The 17,962-nt window shown below is 39.5% G+C and overlaps 1 protein-coding gene across 4 annotated transcripts in view; it reads right to left on the reverse strand.

The window, feature by feature from the left end:
• The window catches only part of RARB (retinoic acid receptor beta), a 324,032-nt gene that overhangs the window by 263,297 nt on the left and 42,773 nt on the right, over window positions 1–17,962 (reverse strand). Inside the window, exon 1 of one of the 4 annotated variants that reach the window (XM_061362672.1) lies at window positions 6,880–6,895. The exons of the other annotated variants lie outside the window; for them this stretch is intronic. The gene's annotated coding sequence lies outside the window, so the exon portion shown is untranslated. Of the gene's footprint in view, window positions 1–6,879; window positions 6,896–17,962 lie in introns of those variants that run through there. 4 annotated transcript variants of the gene reach the window in all.

Genomic DNA, 17,962 nt, shown 5'->3' on the forward strand with positions numbered 1-17,962 from the left:
CAAAAATTAAGAGGGGCTTGGTGAGCAGTAACAGGTAATGGTTTGTTCATCTGATTATCAGCCAAGCTCCAGAGACTAATCTATTCCCATTACTTAGTTCTCGCTTGTCGTGCCATACTTCAGTGACCACATCTCAATGCCAATGGTTTTTAATTCTTTTATCTCTGCTGATCTTCTGCTACAAAAAGCCATCCTAAGCCTTTGCTTACATTGTTCTGCTGAATTTCTATTACCCTGGAAAAATACCCACTGCTAATTATTCTTTTCGGTGTATTTAGCGGTTTTGTTGTTGATTTGTGAAGTTTTTTTAAATCAACTAATAAAATTGTGTCAGAAAGCTTCCCAGCGCAGCCTAAGCAAACACTGGCATGTGAGTACAATGAGGTGTAGTACAATATGCAAGAGAAGTCAGAGGCTAAAATGAGAATACAATTTCCCATGAGAGTTCTACGTTCAAGCCATTTAACTTTAAAACTAGTTCAATATTTGAACAAGACACTATTTTATTCCCATTCAAAGTTTAAACACAGATCACTTCAAAATCAATCATAAATTCAAACCTCTTTACTTTAGAAACTGATTCAATATTTAAAAGCATTTTTTTCCCTCTCTTTAATATAACAGCAGCTCCAAGGCTGCAGAAGCAGAACTGACTTTGAGATCCTTAAGAGCAATGCTATTTTCCTGCCAATACACACAAAAGGCAGTTCTAGGAAAAAGAAAAAACCCACAAAGGCAAGGCTGTGTTTTGCTTCAGAGTTTAAGAACAAAATTTGGACAAAGAACACACAACCTAGTCTTCAACCCAAGCTGAAGTAAATTAATTTGGTGTGGGTGCTTTTCAGGATGCAAGACCATAACTCCTTCTTCCACCACATTTGTCCTCACCTGGGTCCAAGGGAAGACTGGATTATCAATGGAATCTGTATATAGAAAACACCCTTCCTTTAGGAATACGATTACAGAGATCTGCAATTCAGGAGAACGTAGAGCTCTTTCACCCACCCCATGTAATTCTGTGCCTTCCCCACCCAGTGAAGCAATCCCTGTCCTGGTGCCTCAGAAGCCTCATGTTCTGGCCAGCATTGCAGCTCTAGCTCTGCAACTCAGCAAAAAAATATTTCTCTTGGTGAAATAGCAAAATGTTACACCTGTATTTCATTTTCATATGATGATCTTAAAGTTCTTGGGGGCGGGGGGGTGGTTACATTTGCTTGGTTTTAAACCTAAAGACCATTTTTCAGCTGTGCAACTTATCACAGCAATTCAGTGATGGAGAGGTGAACCCAGGTAAACTTCTGAACTGATCCGCTGCCAGCTCTTTGGCATATGCCACTCTAAGCCAACTAACTTCAAAGCCAATTGGTTTCTAAAAAAGTATTTTGTGCTTTTGATCTTTGTATGAAGTTCTTACTGACAAGAGCAGAGCATACAGCTCAATGCGAGTGCCACACCGCAAAAATATTCATATCAAGTAGGAAAGATAAACTGCTATAAAGCAACAATCTTATTAACCTCAGGGCAGCCCTATTCTGGTTTCTGGTCAACTCTGGTCTTCACAATCAAGTTAAAAGACCCCTTAAAATGGATTAAGCATCTGTATTATCAAGAGGTCACAGGATAACAGCAAGAATTAGGCTCTGCTTTGTGATAACAATGCACTTTACCTATGGCTTTGTATGAACCCTGTAAATTATATTCGGCTGTATATGTAACGTTTTACATGCAACATGACAAACCCATCTGCATGGGTAGTCATGAAGTTGTTCTACCAGTAACAGCTCTAAGCATCTGACTACCACCTTCCCAGGAAAGTGCAATTGTCATTCATAACCATCTTCCCTTAATCAAACAACGAGAGGTCACTATTTTCAGAAGCCACTAGCATTAGGCAATAAATGAGCTTTAGTTTCCCCCCCCACCTTTTTATCTACCTCCAAATAAAAAAATTCAATTGTAATCAACACAGTATTAACATGTTGTCTTCTAATATTTCACATACAACATGTCACTGAAAACTCAGTATTGAACAAGAAGGTATTTGATGAATCAAGTAGATGAAGCCAAGATGTAGTTATTAGATGCATTACATCTTTAGCACATCATCTGTAAAAATGTCCAGGGTAAACTAACGCTCCAGGGGAAACCTGACCTTTAAGAGGCTCCCTAATACTACATCTAAATTAATGTCAGTGGCAGGCACTTCAATCTAAAATAGCAGGGTTCGTTCGTTCTATCTACACTATCTATTCATCCATTTATTTGTGTAATAAATGTGTGTGTGCATAAATGGATTTGTGTCACTCTGGCACTGGGGAAGCGGGTGGGGAACAAAAGGAGCTCCTTGATTTTTTTATTGCTATTCCTTATACTCCTATGGATATGATTCACTTTAGAAAATTCATTCATAATCTTTTTAGCATGAAAAATGTTAGGAAAATTATTTTTAATAGTAACTAAATCTACTTCTCTGAAGTATTAGCCTTATACTGCAAAATAAACATGCTTGAACTAGAGCAGGATGGAACTCTTGCAACCAATATAAACAAGCAATGCTGAATTTGTTTTAAAGAGCTGGACTGGGCTCTGACATGACTGAGGCCAAGATAAAAATCATAATTGAGATCAGTTTTGCTATTTCAAAACAAAACATTGCAAATAAATTTAGTAGAAGATGCATCTTTGCCTTGGGGGGGGGAAGAAAAAAACAAACAATACACTGCAAAATTCTGATAATCAAATAATTTCATGGCAGTTAGTCAAACCAGTGCTAACTGGCCAAATCTCCACTTACTTCTATTTTTCATTCTGTTTTAGAAGTTTTACAATCAAGGGAGTAAGGTTTTATCAAGAGGCAAAGCAACTGCAAAGTAGCCACTACACTGCCGTTCTTCCGATGCTTTTCCTCCTTTGCTAACACCTCAGAAAGGACCAAGCTCACCTGCACTCCTCTACTCCTCCACTCCTCACAGACAACTAAGTAATTGTGTTTCCAAGACAGATGTCTTCATGCAATAGAAGCTGAAGCCTGTACCTTGAGGTAAAGGATTTACGCCTTGTGCTGAAATGAGGACAATCAAGTTAGCCAAATCCTAGTGAACTAAAATTGCTAAGTCCTTTCACATTTTGGTGATCAAGGGCCTTTTTATTGGAACATTTTTCTTTTCAAACCTCAGGTGGGTAATAAACTATGCTCTAATTGGTCTTTATGCAATGAAGAGCTACCTTGCATTTTAGCTATTTTACGTGCGGTTATATTTTCTTACAAAGACACAATTGATCAGGAATTACCATAATCCTGCACAGAGAAACAGTCCTAGAAGCACTGAGTGCATAAAACATTAATGTCAGTAATGAAGACATGACAAGTTTTACCTGTCCTTTCAGCTAAACAATCTGCCTCTTTCATACTAACATCACCGTTCAGCCCATGGGCTGCATAAACATTGTCAAACCTGGTTTCAATATAAAAAGAGCACATTAATGTTCCCACTAATATACATTTCCCAGTAACCACCCTATTAGATTGCTTAGTTTAAACTCTACGACATAGCCCATAACAGTTCAGATTGAAGACCTCAGAAGATGCAGATATTATAAATATTAAAAAAACCTTTTTGTGTGTGTGTGCTCAAAAGCCCTTATAGCACAAAAAGGTCTCAAGAAAATATGGCTCTGTGAGACACAGCCCTTCTCTCCTTGGGCTGGTTTGTTGGAGTTTTAGATGATGGTCGTTCACTCAGTTCTTCACACAGCCTAAGTAAACAGGCAGAAAAATAAAGAGATGCTGTTCAGGGGAGGTAATCCTTTCCATAGCCTCACACAGTTCATCTGAGACCAGTGGATGCAGTGACAACTCTCATAACTTTTCCCATAGTGAGCCAGTGAGTGGCTACTAAGCTTAGTGTATATGATGTAGAAATTCCCTGACTTTGTTTGCTACAGGCCCTCTGTTACAAAGCAAGACCCTATTCCAGACACATGAACTTTGCCTTTTGCCTGGTACTTAGTAACAGCACAGCAGCATCCGTCCTAGGGTAAACAGAAATGTGAAGCCCCTGCACTGCAAGGTACCTCCACGAAAACCTCCTTAACAAGCCTATGGTCCCACAAAGCACAGTGCACATACTGTACAAGCGGTGTACTAACAGACAACATTACTGTGGTCTCCCTTGTCAGCCAGCATTATAGGGTGGTTTACTATGGGTTGGGGACCCATATACTAGGAGCTCACACTTGCAATTTTCACGTTCAGCAGCTGGAAAGGCAAATATCCTCTGCCAGAAAGTTCATTAGCCCCGACATTTTCCCTGGCCAAGCTTCTTCAGTATTGCAGTAAGATGCAATTTTACATTTAGGTTATGATATGTTAAAGTACTTAATGTAGCTGGAAGCCAGCAAATACCAGTGAAGCTTACCACTGAGGCTGAGAGTGTGTGCTGCAACACATATTCACTTTGAAATAACATGACTTTAAAATTGTTTATGCTTAAAGTGGTGCAATTAAACACACGGAGTCAAACACACTAACTTCTACATAATTGAGTAACACTTAATACCTTACAGAAGTGAGAAACAGGAAACAGATTTAAGGATTTAGAGACCAGCAGGGAATTACCATAAAGCCATCTGATTTCTTAGAAGGAAAAGAATGAAAGTGATACTGACTTAATCCCAGAAATAGTTAACGCACAGCCCCCACTAATTAGACCATGGGGAGCACTCAACAGAGATAGAGGAAGGCCCAATCAACCTTTAAAAGAAACAATACCCACTCTGAAATCCTATGAATCTTCCAGGTTCACTGAATTTCACCTAGAATACCTAAGTCTGGACTGGCACTGATTTCATAGGACACATCCTCAGAAGGTGTAAATCAGAGCAACTCCATTGACTTCAAAAGTCTGCCGAGTCCCTGGCTCCAGATGTCTGTGTGCAGTCATGAATTCCTGATTTCAGTATACTTTAACACAGCTAGAAGAGAAGCTAAAGTTGGTGCAGTTGTTGCTAAGCAAAAAAAAAAAAAAAAAAAAATATTAAATATTAATAGCTGAAAATATTCTACATATATTCTGAATAGCAGTTGAGGTTTACCCCATACATTCAGGTTCAAAGTAATTTTGCTTTGGGCTTCAAAGCTCACTTTTAACTTCAGCCAGCTTTCACTGTCAAGTTTCCAGAATGAAGTTCAGTAAGGTTTACTATTAAGAGTTAAGCCATTAAAGTATACTGCACACTTTTTCATGTATGGTGTGCCTACTGAAATGGAAGTCTTCAAAAGCAATAATCTGAATATTGTATTATGTCAGTCAAAAGAAGACCTGGCCCAAATATCCCAGTCGGTGCCATTTCAACCATTCAACAATCCAATTACTCATACTATGTGAGACTTTCCAGCTCTATGAATGTAAACTGTTTACACTCAGGCAGCTAGGGTTGTATTGATAGGGTTGTACATCGTGAATAATTTTGTCAAAATACAGTGTTCCAAATATAATTGCCAGAAGAGATAAAACATGCACGCTTGCTGCCTCAAATGCAACTGTCTGGCACATATGATGGTGCAGGCTACACGTTAACATGTGCAATTCCAGTTAAAAGTGATGCACAAAAATAATATTGGAACCAAGTATTATCCCCTCATACAAGTGATTCTCTAAAATTTGAAACAATACAGAACAAATAAATATGGAAGATACTCACTTGTATCACTTAGCATACAAGTGACTTCTGAAGATGCTACCATTAGCTAGTCTGTAAGTCATTTGGAAAGATGATAAACACTTTCTTTCCTTCTCAGATCAGATAAATGAGCGTGTCCTGCAAGGCCTTCTATATACTCTTGAGAAGTACATACTCTAGCAGATCCCCATAAATAGGATTCCAAGATCCCTACTGTGGCTCCAAGATTTCTGGAGAGTTTGGAGAAGAGAACACCAGCCTGAAAAATGGGCTAGAAACTGCTGTTCCCTCGAATTCCTCCGGAAGCAACATTTCAGGTGCTTTCTACATCTATCAAAGAATGCGTTCAACCTTGACATCATCATTTCTGAAATTTGGGTTCAATTCACCTTGCATCATACCATTCTATCCTTCCAAGAATTGCAACAGCATCTTGTGATATAAGTACAGAAAGAATTATGCATGCACACCCCAATAACAGCTGGTGAATCACAGCAAGTTCTCTCATAATCACCTCTGAAGTTTTGGTTCTCCTACTAACCATGTGCATAGTGAGCTGGGGAAGCCTCACATCATTATGAGCTTGGATGAAAAGATGAAGCAAAGTCCTGGACATACTATTTTTGACAAGGTCAGGAAATAAGACTTACACAAGAAACCAAAAAAGTATACTGTATCTTACACCTGCCTGGGTGGGATACAGAGCAAAATACTGGCTGGGAGGCTTTGCCCAAAATACATTGTGTCACCTAGCAGGAATCTGATTCTCCAGAAACAAGGAGAAACTGAAATGTGTAAGTGTAAGCAAACATGAGGAATCAAACCTTACTGCTTAAATGGGATCCACTAATAACTGACCAATGCTATATGGCCTTATTTCTCATTATTTTATTGAAAAGGTAGTTTAACAACCCAGCAATTCATCAGCTCAATATAATAGCAAATTTTTTAAAGACACCTACTGTCATCATCTTTTCTCCTGCATTTGGCCATTTAAATCCAGCATTTGGGATTTCCCTCCCACGCTTAGTACATGCACACCATCCTAAACAGCATCACACAATCTCCAGCTCCTGCACCTCTTGGAGACTTGAAGAATCCACGGGCAGGAGTAATCTGGGTTACCTAATCCATAGCACAGTTAATTCCATTTGGGTGGCTGACAAAGCTTGCTTTCAATTTACATCATGATCTCACCTCACACATTTCTTTCTTGCCAAAATGCCACTTCTGAGGTGCCACCAGCAAAGCATGTTGAATAACAGAGACCACCATGCTTGGGGCAGGCAGAGAACTGAGCACTCCTCTGTGCTGTGCAGACATGCCTGTTGGCATAAACCATACACTTGGAGGGAGACACAAAGCTGACTGCAAGCTGCTGAGCCACTTCCCTCTGGATCTTGTTTATTTCTGTGGCTTGACTCCTAAGTTTCCTTTCCCTCTCCTTTCAAACTGATGCTGTAATATGGTCACACTGCAGAAATGTGTATCTCGGTAGGTACAATATTCTGCACAGCCAAATAGCCCTCTGATATTTAGGCGACTGCTCCCGATTCATCAAGGCTTCCTTGATGACTTACAATGGCTTGGTCAGGTCACAGGGTGCAGGCTGCAATTTCCTTTGCCTTTCTGCTTACATGAATCAGTTTACGGACTGTGCACGTGTCTCTGGCTTTCCTGGCCAGCTCCAGGCATCACTGCATCACAGCGGCACCTGGTGGGGTGGGCCAGGCCTGGAGAGCACTGCTGCCAGTGCTTGTTTTGTTCCTGCAGGTCTTCATAACATCTGCTGGTGTTAAAAGTTCGGAATTAGTATTGCTGAACCCTACCCTGGTACTTGCTAAAGAACTGCTGGACAGGGAACAGACTGAACTGAAAGCCACATCTTGGAAACAGCCTGCAACCAGAGGGATCCAGGAGATACACCACACAGCACTGAAAGGGAAAAGAAAATCTGACTAATAACTCATCTCCAAGGCCTCTCAGCATTTGATTCATTAGCTATCATTAAAAATTTATGGAAGTATATTAGAACTAAAGCTCAGTTCAAGCAGACACATGTATTCTAGCAACAGAGTGACACATTGAGCCCTTTTCTTTTGATTACTGCCTTCAATCTCATCATTTTTATTTTATGGGACGCAAAGCATCAAATTCAGCTTCAGAAATACAGTGTTCAAAATATAGTGGCCAATAAATGTTTCATCTTTTTCACAAACTAGACCTTAAAGAGCTTCAGTTATTTATTTTTTATAGCAGCAGCATAAGTAAGTGTATGATACAGTAAAGGATACTGATCTCTGAAGACCTCAGATTATCTTAAACTCTGGAAAAATCAATATCAAACCCTGTGTTTATGGTAGTTTTCATTATTTATTTTAGAGACTACGAAAGTGGACAGTGGAGGCTGACAGTTTTGTAGAAAAAGAGCCTAGCAAAGTTTTGATTAGATTTACAGGTGAAACACCACATTACATAAGAAAGGGTTTATCCTTAACAGCCCAAATCACTGCAAAACATTTACATTAAAAGTCAGCACACTATTGCTACCCTTCATCTAATCGCTTTAGTCCTTACACTACAGCTGACACTGAATACATGCAAGGAGTTTAAGGGCTCCCCCACAGGTACAGCTGCCTTCAAGGAGCACTGCTATCAATTTGCAGACTGAAGCCAGAGCAGAGGACATTGCTGCAATCTCCAGATGCCCTGCATGCATTTCAGCATACATGCAAATGAGTACCAGCCATGGTCACCTGTGCTGGCTGCTTTCAGGACTACAGGCTCTTGATTAATTTTTAAAAAGTGCAAGTTCATGGCATAAGAAGTAGGAGAAAAGGAAAGAAAGAGGAATAAAATAAAAATTTAGAGAGCTTTATTCCTTGAAAACACTCAGAGGGAAGATCAAAATATGAAAGTAAGGGGTTTTATTTCTTAAAAAGAACCATCCTTTGAATTATGGTTGCTGAGCTAACTGAAGAACCAAATTAAGTTAGGTCTACAGTAAGTATAATTTTAAATCGCATATGATCTTAACTGGGTTAATTAAGAACAAGAAATAAAGTCTTAAGGAGCGTACAAATTAAACTACAGAAATACTAGCTTAAAAGGCAAAAGACACTATTAAAGTAAAAGAGGCTCTTACTATCATTGTCTGCACCTGACACACATTTTAGGACCAATCTCTCAGCGCTATAATGATACTGGCACCATCTTCATGTACCTGAAATAACACATTTAAAAGACAATTCTGACTGTAAGCATCTCTCTTCCCCCTAATTCCTCATGACAACATTGAAATGTTATAGAAAAACAGTGTTGCTACTATATAAAATGACTGTATATTCTTCGTATGATTCTTGTGACACGTGCAAGGTATACATATGAAGAACTGTTAAAATAATTACAGGCACTGGAAGAGTCCTATACAGGATAGGGACTGGAACACTGATGGGAAAGCACTTAGCTTAAAGGTGAGGCATCTAACAGAAAGCATGTTTGAGGTTTGAGAAACAAGACAAGATACATTAGACATCCCTATTTATAACATATAATTAATTTGTGGAAGGCAGTGCTGCCACACCACACTGACATCAAAAGCACAGCAGGATTTAGATAAGTTTGATCTGGTAAACTGAAAACAGGACAAAGCTATATTCTTATGTTCCTATCAGACAATATGCTGTAACTAGAGTGACAATGGATGGGTACCCATGCTAGGGGAAAAACATATCCTATCATTCTACTTCTCAGTGCACTGAACTGAATTATGTTAGGTTAAGTGTTGTCATACTGCATAATCTCAGGCCATATCACATCTCCAAAGACACAACTCAGTATAATGTCTAGGACAGTGCACTCAAATTTGTTACAGATCTGAACTGAGGTGGGAGGGAAGTTAAACAGCACCTATGACAGTAGCCTATGTTAGAATATTTCAATTTAAAATGCTGTCCAAATCCAGAAATAGAAATTGCTCAAAGACATAAAACACCTGCCTCTCCTCTTTCAGTCTCTTGTCACCCTATCTAACTTCATATAATCAGACTGTGTCTAATGTCAAAGAAATTCAAGGGCATCTCTCATTAAAACAGTTGTGAGTGTAGGAGAAGGCCAAGGACCCCTTAGTTTCTTGGAAAAAATCATAATTAGTAACACTATCATGACCAATCATAATTGGTAAGCATTAAAAATTCACTGCATTGAATTAAAGCTTATCAATTTTTTTTGTCTATAAGATGTGACAAGAAGCGGCCACAGGAGTCAGGGATGGGGTTGGTTTCTCTAACTTGGCTCTTCCCACAGAAGAGAAGACACAATCTGCATCAGCTTTTCCTAAGATCCCTATAAGTTTTCATTAAATGTAAAACAGGTAGGAAAAGAGATGACCCATGTGCCTACAACCCATGTCACAGTGTTCAGATGTTCATCCCTCTTCATGAATGATTCTGTTCACTATTCGTACTCCTTGTTATTTATAGCTACTAATATAATTTTTAATAATTTCATAAAGATTGCTTTGCAAAATGGTCACCTTTGCAGAGCCTACAATTTTATTTTAACAACAACTATGGGCAAAAACAAAAACAAGAGGAAGAAAAGATGGGGCAACAGAACACTGGGTAAAAGGCACAACTCACAGCAACAGTATTACACACCATCTCCAAATTGATGGAGCTGAGTGTATGCATTTCTGCAGCTCACTAAAGGTGGTTTGTGTTTTCTTTGGTTTTTCTAAAACAAACTAATTTAATTGGTTCCATATACAACACCAAAGGAATGATACATAAATGAAAACAAGACAGTGAGTCAGCAGAGAGCTATCATTGTTATTACTATGGATATAGTAACCTTGGACAAAAACAATACAGTGCACTCAAAAGCCTGATGAAAGAACGCTTACTTATCATAGAATCATAGAATAGTTAGTCTCTCCTTTATGGAAGGATATAATATGAAAACACCCCCCAAAAATCATGACTTCCAGCTATTAGTTCCTTGCCACCAACCATTTCATAGGTACTGTGAGGGGATGACCAGATTCACTGCAGAACAAGCCTAGGGCTTAGAGTGCACATCCCCTAAGGCTGGTGGCTCAGCTGATCTGTTGTCCTACCCAGACCCCTTTACTGTCATATTCCACCACTCTCCAAAGATTCCCCAAAAATTACTGGGGAAGTATTTTAACTGGCTCTGACATTTGCTTGTAAGATTAGGGCACAGATTTGCCAAACTGACTACCTAAGGCAGGGCAGCTGTGTTATGCCAGGTACTTTCCAAATCCTACTCAATACTCCTAAACTTACTTACTTTGTAAAGGGTTAATTTTGAATTAGCCAGCCATGGCTGACAAAATTAAAACTATTCTCTCAGTCTCTGCATCCGAATTCTGTCAGGATGTATAGTATTCTCCCCAAAAAACAAACCACCAAACCCCCGGAAATTCCATCCTCTGTCCACCCACGTTGCATGCTTAGATGAACCCTTTCATACTCGACTACTCAAAATCCTTAGGTAACCTTAGTGATTCTGAATGCATGTATTTCCAAACAGAAGCTGGACAGGGTGCAAGCAGAGGACACTTCTGCATGTGAAGGGACCCTTGTCTTGAATACCCAACCCTGCAGGCTGCAGGCAGTGCAGTGCCATGCAAACAGCATGGACATCCCAACCACTGTCCCCCAGGTTTCTGAAGGCAAAGAGAGCCCTGGTGACAGGCTGTCCCCAGCGTGATGGGTAAGTGGACAGAGATGCATGTGAAGAGGAGCACTGCATAAGCCACCGCCTGCCGCCTTCTTTTCCGCTTCCAGGTACCCTACTGCTTTTTGCCTGGGCAACCCTATCTTCCCAAAGGTACAAACACAATGTTTAATTATCTGCAGGTAGGTACTAACATGTCTGGGAGCTTGCAGAACTGAGACCTGGGTCTCTATTTTAATGTTTGCTTCTCAAATTACAAACTTTAAACAGGAATTTGAGGACTTTGTGAAATAAAAGGTAATGTTTTTTGCAAGCCCATGCAGCCCCATAGCTAACAAGTCTCAGCAATGAGATTTCTAATTTGGCCTTTCATATGTTTATACAGAGATTCCCCAAAAGCAACTGGAGGTTTGATGTTTGACAGCTCCACATGCTTTGAGAATCCCCATATCATGATTCTATAATAATGGTTCCCTATTATTACACAATTCTGAGCAATTTATTGCAGAATTAGTGATGTTTACATGGCTCTTTCATTACTTTCTGAGACCAAGAGGTCAATACTAGTTCATTCAGCAAGTGCCAAGAATTACTTTAAGGTGTAATTTAGCAGCCGCCACTCCTGAGCAGCCACAACTCTTCCCATTCTCTGCCACAGCAGCACTGCCATTTTGAGCAGCCCCACGCTGCCTTCGCTCCACAATGCTGCGAGTAGTGTGCAAACAACCAACAAAATGTTGCTGGCACCATCTGCTCCTTGGAAACCTGCCAATCAGCTTCCGAAGCACAGAGAGAAGTTTGTGCTGGCATTCACTCCTTATCTGTCCTTTCTGGAAGTACAGCTTTTGCTGCTGTCCTCAGTAGCCCTCCCAGCAGGCAGAACATTGATTCTTTTATGGGAAAAAAATCTGCAATCTATTAACAATTTCCATCATGCTCATTGAGATGACCTTATCTCCTCAGTTACAGCACATCTACATCACTAGGTCAAGAGGCAATGAGAAAAAAGTCATAGAAGAACATTTTGTCCTTCGCAGTTGTAACTAACCTGAACCTTCAGAAAACAAATAACAGGCATAAAGGGAATATTTTGCCAGTCACTGAAATACAGCTGGTTTTGAGAAGCGCAGAAGAGATCTTAAGCACACAGCACCATCCATCACTGCTTCAGAGATGAAGTAGAACCCATGACATACAACTTTCACAGCCAACAGTAAACAGGCAGGAAGCTTGCAAGGATGATGTCTCCAAATTTGATCCACACACAAGAAATAACAAACTTCTGTATGAAAACAGTAAAAGATCTTTTTGACCATGTTAAAACATCTCAATATTAAAGGAGAGGGGAGGGGAAGATGAAAGAAAAGTGGGGGAGCATGTCGTAGGACTACAGGGAAAGAAAAATCTTCCATAAATTCCATACTGAGATTGCTAACAGTTACCTGAAATGCAGTTTATTGATTTCCCATAATCAATAATAACTGTGTTATGATATCATGAATGCACAATTCACCTCTTTTATACATACTTGTAATTAATGCACAGAAAGCATCATTTTTTGTCCTATTTTTCATAAGATAGCTTGGGTTTTTAACTACAATTGGTATTGCCTTGCTAATGCTTCTGCGAGACATTATTTGCTGTAGCTTTTGGCTGCCTGTGTACAATGGCAGCAGGCACTGGCTTAGTACTGTGACATATCTATTTAATTAACCCAGCTGTTGTGTCTAAGTACCTAACAGTGGTGCCACACTGGAAAGGGGGACTCATAAAACCAAAAAAAATTACAGTGCCACTTTGAAAATTAAACAAAAATGAAACGTGCTTGAAAAAAATACAGATAAACACATTCCTGTCTGTTTTGATGTGTCAGTTATTATTAGATACGATATCATAGACTTTTAAAAGTGCTTCATATTTTAAATACACCTCCTTCATCTTTAATAAAATCAGAATTCATCTGCATGTGACCAAAAAATACACCACCTACTTAAAAAAATCCAACAGCAAACATTTCGTGGTAACAGTATGTTTTTACCTATGTTTATACAGTGCCCATTTTTAAAAGTGCTTCTGCGTATCTTGGCATAAGACATAAAGCAGGAAAACCCCTCAATGCAAGTCGATACTGACTTTTTCTTGAAAGTTCATAATACCAAAATGAAACGAACAAATTAGTCTGTTTATCGATCTGTCATTTTGCAGCACTCTGAAAGGAAGGAGTTAAAGGATTAAGTGAAACTGAAGATTACACACCCATCACACATGAACACTTTATTAAATACAAATTAGAAAGTATCCCCTGCTCATCATGAGTTGGGACACAAAATGAGGCAGTTGAATCAGTAAAAAGAACACAAAAAAACACAATACCATACCCAGTTTCTTTGAGATGTGCTGTGTATACAGTCACAGCAGTTGGTAAATACAGGTGAATTAGTTAACTGCTATGGAAGAACAGCATTCACTAGAAATACATCCATATTCAAGAAGACCTCCTGACCGTGGGACAAATGGGACATGGCAGCTTCAATAACAGCCTCTGGGATCCTTCGCCAACCTAGAGAACCTCTGCTTGTATGGCAGATGGAAATTCACACAGTTATGTCAAGTAAGCAATTGCTCACTCTTAGGTGGCTGTTGCACTCCTACATTTTCCAGAGAGCTGAGGGGGCCCTCAGTGGCTCCTGGACTGAGGGCATTGGTGTCAGGGTACTCAGTGCATGCGACCCAGGATTTTCTTCATACCGCTGGTGACAAATGCAGAGAAGAGCCCTGTTTAATGATGTGTCTACCTTGTGGGCACAGCTGTGCCATTAAAACCTATGTAATATAAATATACATTTAGTCTTGCCTTATGTACACTGTCACATCTTCAGATAGACATACAGATATAAGGTAACTTGCCCGCAAACTCAGAGTAGAACCAAAATGGCAAATTCCTAACTAACACACAATCTTTTATAATCTGTCACAGTCAAGATCCAGGTGAAGAAACCCTATGCTAGTATTTTATTTGCAGTATTGTCTAAACAAAGTTTCTTGCAGTACTTCACCCGTGGTACCTATCCAGAAGCCTGTAAATTAAGAGAGATGCACCTAAATCTATTTCTGGTGTAAGACAGACCATGAACCTGGAAGCCAATTAACTGCAAAGAAAATAATTTCTGTTGAAGCCGATTTCCAAGACACTCAAGAGACTACATCCCCTCAAGGAAGGGCAGAGGGAAAGATACAAACAGAAAAATTCTCTATTAGAGGACCATCATACAGGTGCAGACCTAGAAACGCACTGACCTTTCCCGCAACCCTTTTAGAAGAGTGACTTTTGTGAAGTCTTTGGTTTTGTAAGGACAGCATTTCAGCACTTTTCCTAAATCCACAATATGCTTTGTAGCTCTTCCCTGAAATGAACCTACCTACACAAATACTTGAAGACTGTTTTCTTCATTCTCACAGTCTGAATTCAGTACAACTAACCTTCAGTGGTACCTTTTTATATGATGATGCTAAAAGGGAAGTTTTGATGTCTAACTCCACTTCTGTAGAACTACTATTACACAATACAACAGTCCACTAAATAATGCAATTCAGAATCTCCAAGAGAAGGCATTTAAAACCTTTATTTTAACCAAACTGCCTGCCTAGGGTTCTGTAAATAAGGGGTAAACTTTCATTCAGCTATTCAGATTGGCACATCTGCTAACAACAGATCTCCCAACTGTTAAATGCCTGAGCCACACTTTCAGTTTGATCCAGTGGGAAAAATTCTTCTCATTAGGATCATGTTCAACAATAGCACTAACTGATTCCATTATTCTTACTAGTTTGTAGGAGAAATAGGGGAAATGTCAGCTCCTCAGAGCTTGCTCCTTTGTCTCCAGTGCCTACTGTGTAGCATTCCTCACCACTTGAAGACTTCCTTTTCTCAATGGCAAAAGTACTACCTTACCCAAGAACCCAACCTAGCTGCAAATAATTAGTTAACATCAAGAAACTGGAATGCTTGATTTATTTAGTTGAAACTGGTAGAATAAAAGGAAAAAAATACTGCTGTAAATGCCAGGAAAATTGAATGAAGAAAATAATAAAAAGTAAATAAATCAGGAAAGTAATAATGAACAATCTTGTATACATTCAGAAATCTCCAACGACAATTAGCGTTGAACTGCATTAATCTAGCTTTCTCCTTAAGGTCTCTTTAACAGGGTGGCAATTGGTGGTTAGTTCAAGACACGCAACAACACTGATGCAGAGTTAATTTCACCTTAATTTTAGGCTTTCATCCCACCATTTTCTTGCCTAGGTATTTCAAACAGGTTTCTCTTCTGCTGAATGGCAAGGAGGTATTAATTTCCTCTCTTTTTTTTTTATTTTGTATTTATCCTACTTAGTTGCAAACTTCACACTTGAGGCTCAACTCTAGAGCAAATTCATGTTACTCTTCACTGCCTGACCCCAATCCAAGCTAAACCTGCAAGAGTATCATTTTTTTTATTGATGCAAGGTTCCATCAGTGCAGAGCCAGGCACTGTAGACCCATATTCTTCCTTATCTACTGCATATTTCACCACACTGGCAGAATCAGTACCAAAATGGGGAACTACCAAAGGAATACTGTCCTGTATACTCTTTGCCATAATTTCTTAAAATAGCATATAAATAACCTAGCCTATCACAACAATTGTTAAGTAGGTCATTGCGTTTTAGAAGTGAGCAGTTTTGCAAAACATAACACCTTTGCATTTGTTAGGAAAAGACACCTTCCTCAGTCTGAGGGCAGCCAGACTGGCTCATACCGTTATTGTTGTATTGTCATGCAATAACCTAACCCCATTTCACTAGGGTGCCGTATATAAGGCCTCACATTCAGGGAAGCTATAAAACCATCAATGGCAGATAGTCTGAGTCCAGCTAAGGTCTAGTGAGAGTGATGTGAAAAACTAACAGCAGGAAACCTTACTGCTGTCATTTGCTATACGTGAGGTGGTGAGCGCTACATTCCCAATACAAGGGGCTGACGTCTACTAGGCACATTTGAGGAAGCTCAGGTGCAACCTTTCCAATTCAGAGGTCTCTCTTGGCGTTCACTTTTATCAGCTCCAGTGCAATATTTTCAAAACCTTCCCCTGGGTGATGTCCTTCAAGCCTTTTCTAGGTATCCAGTCTCAAATTTGATTTTCCTCCTTTTATTCTCCCGATTCTTCAAGGATCATTCCAGAAACCTCATTTCAAGTCTCTTTTAACGTAAGCAATTCATCCTCATACACGCGGAGCTGTTGATTCACCTTTTCTTTAATTTCATTTTGCCTGGCTTTCATTTGAGCTATCTCAATTTTAACCTCTGTAAAAGCTCCATCTACCTTGTTTACTGTTTCTTTGATTTGAAAGATTTCCTCCATTAAGTCCTTAAGCGACAACTCCATGGCTGTTTTTGGCTCCAACTGTTTGTCAGGAGAGGTCAGCCACCGCCTCGGTCTTTTATTTGTCTGGAGCAACATTCAAGTTGTTTTCAGAGCAATTGTTTTCTTCCCATTTCCTGCCATCGCTGATTGAAAATAATAACAAATTACCTCATTCTAAGGGGGGATTCATCTCTTTACTTATTATCAAGGGCAGGGAGCAAGAATGTTTCAGAGGTGGGTCCCCTGCACAAATTTCCTTGAATCTTGTTTGGGGATTAACAGTGCAGTAATACTTAAAAGTTATTTTCTACATGCATACCACATCCTGCAGGAAAGCAGTTGAGGCTGGTCAGGAAATTCACCTTCTTAAAAGGCAGGTAGGTCTTAGATCTTTTGAACAAGAAAACCAGTAGCAAAAATATTCCACTGAAAACTTACACATAAAACAAGCTGTCCTCTTTTTCCTCCTTTTTTTTTTTTTTTCCTAGCTCTAGTTAGTGGGATCAACTCCTCAGCCTTACAGGAAGCCTGAGGCAGCTCTGGAAATAGGTTTCCTGCCTCGATATGTAGTTGGCAGACTATCTTCTCTCTTCTAAACACATACAAAATGTGCTCAAAGGAAAACAGCCAACACACAAAACTGACAAAAGAGTAGTCTTAGATAGGAAAAGGGTCTTTCTCCAACAAACCTTTATACTTTATTTCACTTACCAGTCAGTTGATGAGGAAGACAGAGACTTTAGATGTGCAGTTAGATGTGGGTTCTATTTGGTTTTTAAAAGCATCATTACTGTAAATCATACCCCAGCTTTACAAAGCCCACCTGACAATTAGCATATTGTAGATTAATATTTTATACTTAAAAACTAGGTTTTGTTTGGGTTTTTTTATCATGAGCACACTGCCTCTTCACATGCAGAGCAAGTATCACACCGAGATCTATGCACTGCCGTACAAGCACAGAAATACAGACCACTGAAGCCCATATCATTTAGGATGGGTTTCAACTAATTCAGCACTAGCTAACTACAAATTATTCAAAAGAACTCCACAGCCAACCTACCCTTCTAAGGGAAACGTATCCCACCTTTACTGCACACTTTTCTTTAGATGAGATGATTCATTCTCTTTAGAGCCCCTTCCCTTCCATGACTGTGCTGAAAGCTGGACAATTA

This window comes from Neopsephotus bourkii, unplaced genomic scaffold (assembly GCF_033783945.1).
Source record: "Neopsephotus bourkii isolate Nb327-2 ecotype Australia unplaced genomic scaffold, CSIRO-AGI_Nbou_v1 NB_1132, whole genome shotgun sequence".
Lineage (NCBI taxonomy): Eukaryota > Metazoa > Chordata > Aves > Psittaciformes > Psittacidae > Neopsephotus > Neopsephotus bourkii.